Below are 11,960 nucleotides of genomic sequence, written 5' to 3' on the forward strand. Positions count from 1 at the left end.
AAAAAAAAAAAAAAAAACAGGAAAGGTGGAGCGAGCCAGAATCCAGGATTAGAAGAGTGCATATATATGATTTTGTGTTTCAGCCTTAAATCCATTTGATATTTCAATCTTTAGCTACCAGTAATTTGACAGTTAACTGATACTAACTGTGGTCATCAGTTTATGTGTTAACCTTGCTAGGTTCTAGTACTCAGTTATTTAAGCACTAACTTAGGGCTTGTTTTGAGGCATTTTGTAGGTGTAGTTAGCATGTATAACATTAATTGCTGCTCACATTACTGATTATATTCTTCCTCCAAATTTGACTTTTGTTAATTTAATTTCAAATTTTAGTAGACACTGTAAAATATTTCACTTAAATGTAACATCTATCACTTATTTTGGATTTTTATACGACCTTACATAAATGTGCTGGATTATTATGATTCAGTATAAATATGTTTTATAAGATCACTGAAAATTCATAGACTATGAAATACTTGGGCATATACAACATGTATATAAAGCTGATTATTCTGTCAAAATTATTTTTGTAATAATCAATCCTGATGTTTATATTGAAATCTACAATCTTTATAAATAATCTCATTTTATTCTTTCTTTGTGGGTTCTATAGAATGAGAAATGGGTCTTAGAGAAATTATATGCCTAGTACTATAAGCAAACAATGAGATACAGCAATAAACCTAAAAATAAAGTATATATATGAGATCATGTTATTTCACATGAATATTCTAGTAGATGTGATACAACAAAATACCTTGATTAATATCATATCATATGCCTAATAAACTAATTTTTTTCTCTTCATAAAGTGAATAGCCTTATTTAAGAAAAGAAAACTAAGAAACCTGAGAAAATTAAAGTGTGATGACAAGTAACATTTAAATATTTGATCCATATTTTCTGTGCTATATAAACAATATATATTTTATATGTAATCTTATCTTTTAAAGAAAACTACATTGCATTCAGTTTTTGTTGTTGTTGTTTTTCCTGCAGAATCAGGGATTGAACTCAGACCCTTGTGCTTGGCAGGGAAGTGCTTATTCTACTGAGCCATCTCCCTGGTCCCCATTCAGTTGTACAGAACTGTAAATGTGCTGGAATAAAATGGAATCTTGCTAGTATTAAGGATAAAAATCTAAAGCCAAGTCATTGTCAATTATCTCCTTCCTAAATCCTTATTCAAACATTCCTCTTGCAGAATTTGTTATCTAAATACAGTCAGATCCCAGGTGGCTCTAGGCAGGAGCAAGTTCACTGACTGCCGGGCCCCCAAGAATGCCAACCTCGTCTTCTCAGCCCACCGGATCCTTGCATCTACAGTTCTGCTCTCACAGTGATACTTTATTCTCTCTCTTTTTTTCCTGCCTCTTTCAGTTGAGGGTGCCAACATGACTCAGAGTATAAGACTTCCAAACCTTCTTAGTGCCCTGTGCAATTCCTAGCAGCCCAGGGAATCAACAGTTACAACTGACACATCTCCATTTCTGAGATCTGCTGAGATAACAAATAGGATCTATGTATTATACCTAATGCTTTTAGTAAAATTGTCCAGTCATACTTTTCATGCTTTGTCCAGGGCAATTAGTTGACTTTAAACAGAGCAGATTATCTGCGATAATATAGGTGACCTTCATCCAGCTTACTGGATAATGCAGGTGGCCTTAAACACAAAACTGAAGTCCTCTGGAGAAAGATGAAATTCTGCTTCAAGTTTCAACACCAATTCCTGCCCTGAGAAATTCCTGCCTGCTGTGCTGTGCTGAAGATTTCTAGCTTGTCATTCCTCATAGGAGCCAAGTCCGATAGAGAGAGAGACCGTTCTACTTGTCCATATCTTTGGAAACTATTATTTTAATAAGTGTGCTCACAGGTGAACAGAATATCTTATTTCATGACTCAGTTAGTCTTCTTGGTTTCTTTCTCCTCCACAAAGCAGCAGAACTGTAGTGATGGTGACTTAACCACAGAATCAGATTCAGGATTACATGCCTCTTGATGCTGCCATCTGCAAACTTTGGAGTGTAGACCACAGCACTCGACACGGCCCTTTCAGTCATGCTTGCCTGTTTAGTCGGCACTTGCTTGCTAAAATCCTTGACTGCAGGTGTGATGTCTTGCTCCTATCACTAGCTCTCTTCATGGTGCCTTTGTTCACAATAAGTTCCCGATAACGACTGAAAAATAAATCTGACACCATGTCCTTCCTGAACCTTTCAGAAGATTTTAGTTCCTTAAACTTTACTTTTGGATCACTTGGGGAAATATTTTAAATCTTAATTAAAATCTGGTCAATAAAGCAGTGAACTAGGAAAAACTATGAAGAATAAGGTAAGAAGTTGAATGTCTTAAGAGTGGAACCGGAATGAATAGCAAGTGATGATGATTTAATAGAGGAATAATAAAACTGAAGCCAAACTACTTTAAAATAATATCAGCAAACTTTGGTAGTAGTGAATAGAAGGATTAATTCCGAGTATTTGCTTTTAAATTACTTATTTATTCATTTGGTGCAGGGTCTCACTCTGCAGCTCAGACTCCTAGTGATCCTCCTGTCTCAGCTTTCCCAGCAATGGGATCACAGGTGTGTGCCACCGTGCCTGGACTTGATGCCCGGTCCAGTGTGCCTGGAGTTCTGGGGCTGGCACAGCACGTGGTCCCAGGGCTCAAATCCAGGTCCTCTAAGACCACTCAGTTATCTCCGTAGCCCCTCACAGAGTATTTTCACAAATAATCAATTCTATTACTTTCCAGGGATAACTGTAGTCTGGCATACAGTTAACACATAGTCACACACAGTTAACATCCAGATCGCTACCTTTACCTAGGGCTATGAATCTAGCTTGAATGACAAACACACACATCTGTTTTTCAGATAAATAAAATGTAATATGATTTGTCTATGATTGCATGAGGAGCAATTAAAATGAGGACATTTCAGAAGGAGAAGGGAGACTGAGCTTTTCCGTTACTGCTCAATGGCTGTGCCGTTTTCCCACACCTCCTCTGGGGCACTTCTGTGCCTGTGGAGCAGCCCACCAGCTGCTGTGCCTAGCCAGTGGTCAGAACTGCTGGGCCTACACATGGGAAGTCTCCTTTGGTCTTCTGATACTTGGCTGAGAGCTGTTGTGGCTTCTTTCTTGGCATCTGCAATTATTTGCAAAAGAGCTCAGAATCTCTTGGGTCCCTTTGGCAGTCTTCTCTTCACCTCTTTCCACCAAAGTCTCCCCCTACACCTTGTTCAGAAGTCATAGGAAAGTCCTGGGTTTAGAGACAGCATAGGTTGCCAGGGCTCAGTCTCTGTTTTGCCAGGGCATGACTTCCTGGTGAATTTTCTAAAATGATTGGGGACTTCCTTATTTAAAGCCCTTAAATAGCTCCCTATTACCTGGGGGTAGGTTTTTCATACTTTCCTAGCAAACATTTTTTTTTGAAAAAAAAGTTTTTTGAAAATTCTAATATATCTGAATACACTAAATCCATTTACCAATGCACAACATGTAAGTTCAGGTGTGTAACTATTATTGAAAGCTTCTAAATTAGACACTGTTAACAAACAAGAAACTTAAAATCAGAGGTTACAGATGATTACTGCAGTCATAAAAGCTTAAAGAGTTCATGGCGGTGACTCTTCCATAGTATCTTGACAACTTTGATCAATCCCTGCTTTTTATTACTGTACTCCTATACTATCACTTAAACTACTTTATAAGCCTTCATTGGGATGAATTCCTTTAAGATGGGGACATTTTCTTATTCTTTTCTGTATTCCAAAGGCATAGCACAATGCCTAAAATAGAGTATACACAGTCCACACACGTCACTGAAAAAATGTAACCTACCCTGCAAAGCTCCAATTTCATTTCAATATTGATTGAATGACCTAGTTAAGATTTCCCTGGAGATTCTATATATTGCCAAAATATTCTTGGGCTGTGCCCAAATGACTGTAGATTTTTTAAATTACTGAAGATCAAATCTAGGAGGTTTAACTGCCTGTGGTTTCTGTAGGCAGTCTAGGGAAAGAAGTAATGTTTGAAAACGAACAAAGTGAGATGCTGGAAACAATTCTAGATGAGACCTTGTCACCCTTTGCCTTCAGGGATGCAACAACAGATCCAGTCTTTGGTTTTCAAGGGAAAAGTATTGTTGCATTTGGAAGGGCACAGTCAGATTCAGAAAGGGCCTTGGACAAGGGAAGCTGTGCTTACCTTCATTAAACAGGACAAGAGAAACAGTGCTATGAACACTGACCTTGGATGTTGAGGGAATCTTTAGCATAGCACCCACTGAACAGCTGTTATGGTTTGTGTCTAGTTGTCCCCCCAAAGCCTCATGCAGTCATGGGGCAGACTTGTAGAGTTTGTGATTAACCCATGATCTACTGGGATGATGGGTGTGAATACTGCACCAGCCTGGGAAGATAGCCTGAATGCAACTTAAGGGAGACACACTTCATTTCTGTAGCCATTTGTTATTGCTACTCCCTCTTGCTCTCTGCACTTTGTCACCTCCATGAAAGGTTGCTCTCTGGCATGGGGCCCTCTGCCTTGGAGCCAGCTGAGTATGGACTGAAACCTCCAATAACTGTGAGCTAAATAAACCTTTCCTTCCTTTGTTTTGAGTAACAGATATTTGTCTCAGCAACGAGAAAAAACAATAGCCAAGGAGGAGGTGAGCTTTTCCAGAAAAATTTGTGTCAAAGTAAGAAAAATATTATTGAAATAAGTCACAGTATTTCAGGGAGATCTGACAATTTCAAACTAAAATGTTCTCAACTAAAATCACATAAGAAAAATATGCATTTCTCACTAAACTGCATCTAGCTTTTATAGGCAAATTTGGCAGTCTATTATATACACCAGAATACTTAGTAACCAGTGGAAACCTCCCGAGTGTGCTTCTGAGGTAGGAAGAATAACCTGTGAGCCAACAGGTCTTCATGTACAGAGAAGTGACATAAGCTAGTCAACTGGCTAATTAAATGCTTTACAGACCACACCACTAGCGTCCTCTAGGGGCAAGAACCTGCAGCCGGATGGAAGGGGTTTGTTGGCCATGTAAGGATGACAGAGGCAGAAAATGGTCAGAAACAAAATACAAGCTTTTCCTTAACAGGTTCTATCCTTCATGTGACATTTTTTTTCTTTTTTATGTGTATTTTTGTTCTGATGTCGCTTTTGCAAGTGTTTTCTTTCTTCCCTACCTAGCTCATTTTTAGCCACCAGTGCTCAATTTAGAGCCTTGAGTTGTTTCAGTCTCCCTTGCTTTCATCCTCCTACATCTGACATCCCTAAGCCCATCCTAAATATCTCCCTCTTTCCATCAATGGTCTTTTTCTTTAAGTTTTCAGAAATTCTTGTGTCCAGTCTTACCCTTCTACTCCTCTTTATACACAGTGTCCAGAGAGACCTGCATGCAACAAGCTCTGTTCCTCCTGGAGCTTCATGCAGTTCATTCCAGTGCACCGAGAATAAAATTCAGACGTTTTACAACATCAGGATGATTTCTTCTCAGCATGACTCCTTCTGTCTATCTAATGAATAAGTCTGAATTTCTTTCATTTCCTCTTGAAAGCTCCAAGGTAACTTTATGCATGTCTTTCTTAAGGAGTACTAACATTCTGCCAAATTTTACCTTCTCTCACTTGATTGAGAGTTAGAATCTTCACTAACAGTCTTTCCTTATATTTTAGGTTTGCTGCTGTGTTCTAGGTACTGGGATACAAACCATAAAGAAAGACACAGCTACCACTTTATGAAGTGAGAGAAAACTTGTAAATGAACACATTCACAAAATAAATAAGAGCCATGAGGAGATCAAGAAAAAAATTCAAAACAAGATGATCCATGGAGTAATACAGGTCACTTAGGGTGGGTGGATTGTGAAGACCACTAGGAGATGACATCTAAGCTCACATGGGGAGGAACAACTGGAACCCACCATCAAAACTGCAGAGGAGGGCTGTGGAAGAGTGACAGCAGGTGACGGAGTTCAGGGAGCTACTAGCATTGGATGAAAGCAGTTAATGGGGGTAAGGACACAGGTGATACTGGAGGAGGGCAAGGTCAGATCATTTGGGTGTTGCATATGTCACTTATCAAATGACATGCGTATTCAATAAAGATTTGGTGAATCTTCATGAAGTGAGTGTACAGCAGCTGCAAAATTGCACTGGCAATAAAACCAAGGCTCTTAAGGTTGAGAGAAAAGTTTAGATCTGAGAACAATCTAGAAACAGAAAAGTCTGGAACTGAGGATAATTACCCTTTCTGGTATTACCACAGACTGCCAAGTACAAATGAAGACAGTAGAGCACGGCTGCGCAGCATCTGATGACAAATTTTACAAAGTCCATCATGTACAGAACGAAAGGTCCTGATATGTATTAAGTATTCTTTTATTAGAATGTGATTTCTGGAGCCTGTCTTTATTCTAAAAACACATGCTGCACTCTAACTAAATCTTTCTTTTGCTTGTTACCATCTTATTATTTTTTCTATATCATAGAAAAAATATTCCTAGGAACACATTATTATCTCTAATATGATAATGTGTGCATGCTTGGAACTTGGGTGTCCAGGTAAGAAGTATTAAGCACTTTACTAAAAAAGACCACTCCTAGAGGCCATGAAACTATATGGAGAATAAAAGGTGCCCCAATGAGTACAAACCCCAGACAGTCCTTCCTAGGCAAATGAGGGAAGCTACTCTGAGTGCCCTGGGCAGCTTCAACTGCCAGCTGAGTACCACCAAGTGATCCCAGTTAATGCCAAACAGAGCAGAAGAGTCACCTAATGAATACTTATCCAAACTTCTGACCTATAACATCATGATATCTAATAAAACAGTTGTTGCTTTGATATGTTAAGTCTTAGAGACACTTTTCATGCAGTCAACAGCTGAAACAAAGATGGTGTGTGTAACTGTACAGGTCGCACAACCCACAGAGGTAAAGAGCTAATTAAAAGTTTTCCTAAGGACAGAGGTTATCTGAACATGGAGTGATCTGCAGAAAATTGCCAAAAGAGTTCAGCCAGGAATCGTGCAAATTTATGGAACCTACATAGAACTACGGGGTCTAAAATGTATTTCTTGGTGAGGCCGAGTCTTGACCAGTCCAGATATAATCCCTGGGTTCTCTGAATGCTATCACCTTAGTGCAGACCACCAGTATGAGTTCCACAAGATACTACCATCGTGTGCCTATGACCTGAATACCTGTTTCCAGCTCCTCATCAGCCACTATAGGACTCTGGCCAATTTACATGTAACATTGTGATAGTCACTATATTAATAAGAGAAGCTTGAGTCACTATCTTCAGATACAAAATAACTGTTTTATTTTGCCTACAGATTCTGATGTGCTTGAGTCTTCATCAGGCACCTAACCGTAGTAAAGTTAATCCATGAAGACTGATTCTGAATGGATGACTAACAGATGACTACAATAGTGTATCATTGCGAACCACACCAACAGAGAGCGGGTGAAATGGAGGATTGTCAGTTTTTAAGTATTTACTATATTCACGGCAGGTGCCACTTTCATACACAGCATATTGGATAACTGGATGTTTTTTGTTTCTCATCTGGCTATGACCTGATGCTAAAAAATACGTGCCTCATAATACTGGAGGACCGAAATGTAGATAGATCCTGGGGAAGAAAACGTCAAATGGAAAAAGGAAAACAGGAGAGAGTGGGGAAAGGAAGGTAGGAAAAAGAAAAAAGAATAGAATGAAAAAATGGAAGCAAAGATTTGGTAAATATGGAGGGGAAGAGGGACTGAAGGGAAAAAAAGGAACTGGGGGGGAAAATCAAGATATATCATGTACAGCTATAAATTCCCTATGATAAATGCAATCGTTATGTATACCTAAAATGAAAAATTAAATGGATAGATGTCAAATATCAAAAAATAAATAAAATGCAAAATTAAAATTAAGAGAAAGAATGTTGGAGATTTGTTTATAAATATGAAGTATCATAAATAGCACAGGAGAGTTGAGAGTTAGAAGAGGAGGTCTGTTTTTTAAAACTCTAAAATAGTTTTTTATAATGCATACATATTTCCATTTCATGCATATTCTCTTTTTAAAAGCAGAGTCAAGTGAGGAATTACTGGATTGCTGACATTTAGAAGCTTGTTTTGCTCTTTTTAGTATCTGCTTTGTAATGTCTGTGCTTGTTTTGACTCCATAATTTGGCCCACAAATGTGCTAGTATCTCATGATTGGTCATTCGCCATAACCAGAACACTTGGAAGCAGCCGTCTGTCTTGGCCACACTGGTCAATTATGAGGGCTAAAAATAGAAATACTTATCACTCATTTCCTAATCAGCGACACAACTGAAGGAGAGAAAGCACTGTTATGAAAGGGGTAGGTGAGATGGGTATGACAAAGGTCAATTCAGATGCTCTGAGGTCATGTGACTCATCAGAATGAGAGACTGTCATCTGAAGCAGCTGGTGACAGTCAGAAGCAGGAAATTCACAACTTACAAGCCCTATAACAGCTCTATTTTAGGCATTTCTCAAATATCATTGATGAATTAGTGAAATAAGATGGCCATAAGGATTAAGAGATTCTCGACTGGCTGTTTCATTATTTTTCATCCAATATGATAGTAAATTTTGCATAACTCCAGGGCTATTAAGCAAGAGCCAGTAAAATTTGTGGTGGGATGTCCTAGGTCTACATGTCAATAGATAGTCAGGTTGTGGCTTGGTAAAAGAAAGAGAATTCTCACCTAAAGGACGCCCCATCAGTAAAACAGCCTGTTCCTATGGTGACGTTATGGGTTGGACCGTGTCCCCTGAAAGACACGCTGAAGTGTGTGAAAGCAAAATGGAAATGGAGACCAGGCCTGAAAAATTTCTGGACAAACAAAATCCCAGCTGAAACTGAAAAATAGCCTTAGCTTTGTGTTAACTGCAAACAGAAGCAAAGTTTAACCTGGATTTCCAGTGAATGCTTATGTTAAAGAAAAGAAAAACTCAATCTTAGCCAATGAAAAGCATTAACTAACAAGTAATTATGGGTCTGGGGACTTTCCAACAAGGTAGATAAAAAATGGCAATGTTATAACTGTAACCAATCAACAAGTTACCTTGTTTTACTTGTGTATTCACTCGATAAACACTTGCCTCTGATGTGGTGTCCATGGCACACTGACCTCCTTTTAGAGATTTCTCAATTCATGAATTGTCTGCTCCCATGAACTCTTCGCCGGGTCTGGTGGGTGCAATGCCAGCACTCAGGATGGTGAGGCAGGAGGACCACTGTGGATTGGAGGTCAGCCTAACCTAGATAGTGAGACCCTGCCTCAAACACCAAAAAAAGAAAGAAAAGAAAAAGAAAAAGAAAGAAAACAAAGCAACAAACAAGAAACCTCAATTGTTTTTCTTAGAAACAACCCAGATAGTAATCACCTGAGGAAGTAATAAAAAAGATGTGGTATTTTTAGGCAAAGGAGTATTATTCAGCTATAAAGAAAGATAAATTTGAGGCCTTTATAGTTCAAAGCATTTTCAGAGATTATTCATTTATTGAAGTTTACTCTGAGTCATTATGAATCTGACCTTGTTTGGAAATAGAGGATTTGCATTAAATTAAGATGAAGTCCTTATAATAGGACTTAATCTGATAGGGCTAATATCAGATTAAATATTAATTAAGATGAAGTCCTTATAATGGGCCTTAATCTGATAGGGCTAATATTTTATAGGATGAGCAAAATACACATGGTGGAAGGTCACATGCAGCCAGACACACATCATCTCTAAGATGGTGCAGAGACCCATAATGCAGGAGTACCTGGGCTGCCTAAAGCTGAGAGGACAAAAAAACCCAGCCGAAGAAGCAAAAAAAAAAACCAACATAAAATATTATAAATTTTAAAAAGATCACTTCCCTTGATTTCTGGTTCATGACCTGGAAAATGAGAGAATAAATCTATATTGTTTAAAGATACTAATATTAGTACAGTAGTCTCTCCTTTCTGTGATTTGGATAGCAAATATCAAATATCAAATAATGATACTATTTGCCTTTATTCGTCCATGAAAAACCACACTCACATAAATTACATGACAGAATCTCGTTAAAACTGTTTCACTTTATTATTGACTTTTTGTTAATGTCTTAGTTACACCTAATTTATAAGCTGTTCTCACAGATGTGTATGATATGCTACATGTGGGTGCAGTACTATCTGGCTTCAGGTACCCCAGGAAGTCTTACAGTGTACCTACTCGGGACAAGGGGGATTACTACACTGTATTAGGGCAGCTCTAGGACACTGATATGGGCAGTGACTGCTCTTCCTTGTCACTCACATGCTAAATAAAGCTCTATATCTGAAGTTATGAGGAAAGTGTATAAACCAATTAAGAATTAACTTAGAAAACCTTTACATTTCTTCTGATCCCCAATAATATTTGATATATTTTCTAAAAACTAAATCTCCACTTTTTAAGGCAAGACCACAGAGTGTGAAGGTTAAAAAATTGTATGGAACAATAAACAGGTGGAATCTTTCTATAGAACTTTAGGTGTATGAATCAATAGCCTTAAAAAATGTGTGATACCCTTTGATCCCAAGATGATAGGTCTAAAAGTTACCTTCATTTTAAATATACTATAGTTTTCTATGGTCTCTAAGTGATCTTTGAAGTTTTAAGATCATGTACCTACTGTTGCTTCAATTATTTAAAACTGTAGCAGAAGCTCTGGTCCATTCAGTAAGATAGAAAGAAATGTAATTGGAAAAACCCTTGTAACAAAATGACTAAATTATCATTACTGAGAAAAAATTTACATATAATAAATCCAAAGGCAACAAAGGGTGGCATCTGATATCAGAAATCTGATGAATTAAGTTAAACTGCAAATAACACTCTGATAAATTATTTGGTATATACATAGTAAGAAAATACTTCATATCCTTAGATGTGGGATTTACTTACTAAGAAAAGTAAAGTTCAAAATTGAAATTCATATGAATGCCAAAATATACACAGTTTAAAGGAAAATATATATCTATGGCCAATGAAACTTGAGATGAGCAGATAAATATCTTTGAAAAATAATATATTTTCCAAAAATTAAGTTGACAATTTTTTGTTTTGTTTAGGTGAAACACCTAATGTTGAAAGTTAGACAAGTGCTTGGAAGGATAAGTAGTCTTTCATGGTATAAGAATCTTATGCCTTTTGTAGGCATAAGAACTACTAGTCTTAAAAAGCATGATATTCTTTGAGGTCAATGTGCCATGTTTAAAACACTACTTTAAGGCAGAAATGGTTTCATATTGATATGTAGAAAAAATACAGATCAATGGAACTGAATAAACAGTCCAGAAATAAACCCATGTATTTCAATAGGTGTTTGACCAAATTGCTAATGTAATTAAAAGGAGAAAGAGTAGGTTTTTCAAGAAATGAAACATCTGGATAAACATGAGAAAAAAAATGTCCCTCTTACAGCATGCACAGTAATTAACAATCAGTGGACCATAGACCTAGGTAAAAAATAAAATTATAAAGCCCATAAATAAAGAATATAAAAAAATTAATTAAGACCTTAATATAAGCAAATATTTCTTAGATAGGATATAAAATTAGGAATCAGAAGTCAAACAATAAAATTGTTTTTATTGAAATTAATTTCTGCTCTCTGAAAAACAGCATTAAGAAAATGAAAGAGAAGGCCGGCCAGATAGCTCGGCAGATTAAAGTGCCTGTTTAGGCAGATGCAGAGGTCAGAGGTTTGATCCAGGCCTGCTGTGCCTGCCCCGCCCAGGAGGTTTGCTGAACTGGAGATTGAGACTGGGCATGGTGGTGCGCACCTGTAATCACAGCGCTTGGGAGGCTGAAAAACAGGAAGGGTCAGTGCGAGTCTGATCTGTGTAGTGAGACTCTGTAGACCCTGTACTAAATACATTAAAAAAAA

The sequence above is a fragment of the Octodon degus genome, unplaced genomic scaffold, assembly GCF_000260255.1.
Source record: "Octodon degus isolate 3935 unplaced genomic scaffold, OctDeg1.0 scaffold00014, whole genome shotgun sequence".
NCBI classification, from domain to species: Eukaryota; Metazoa; Chordata; class Mammalia; order Rodentia; family Octodontidae; genus Octodon; species Octodon degus.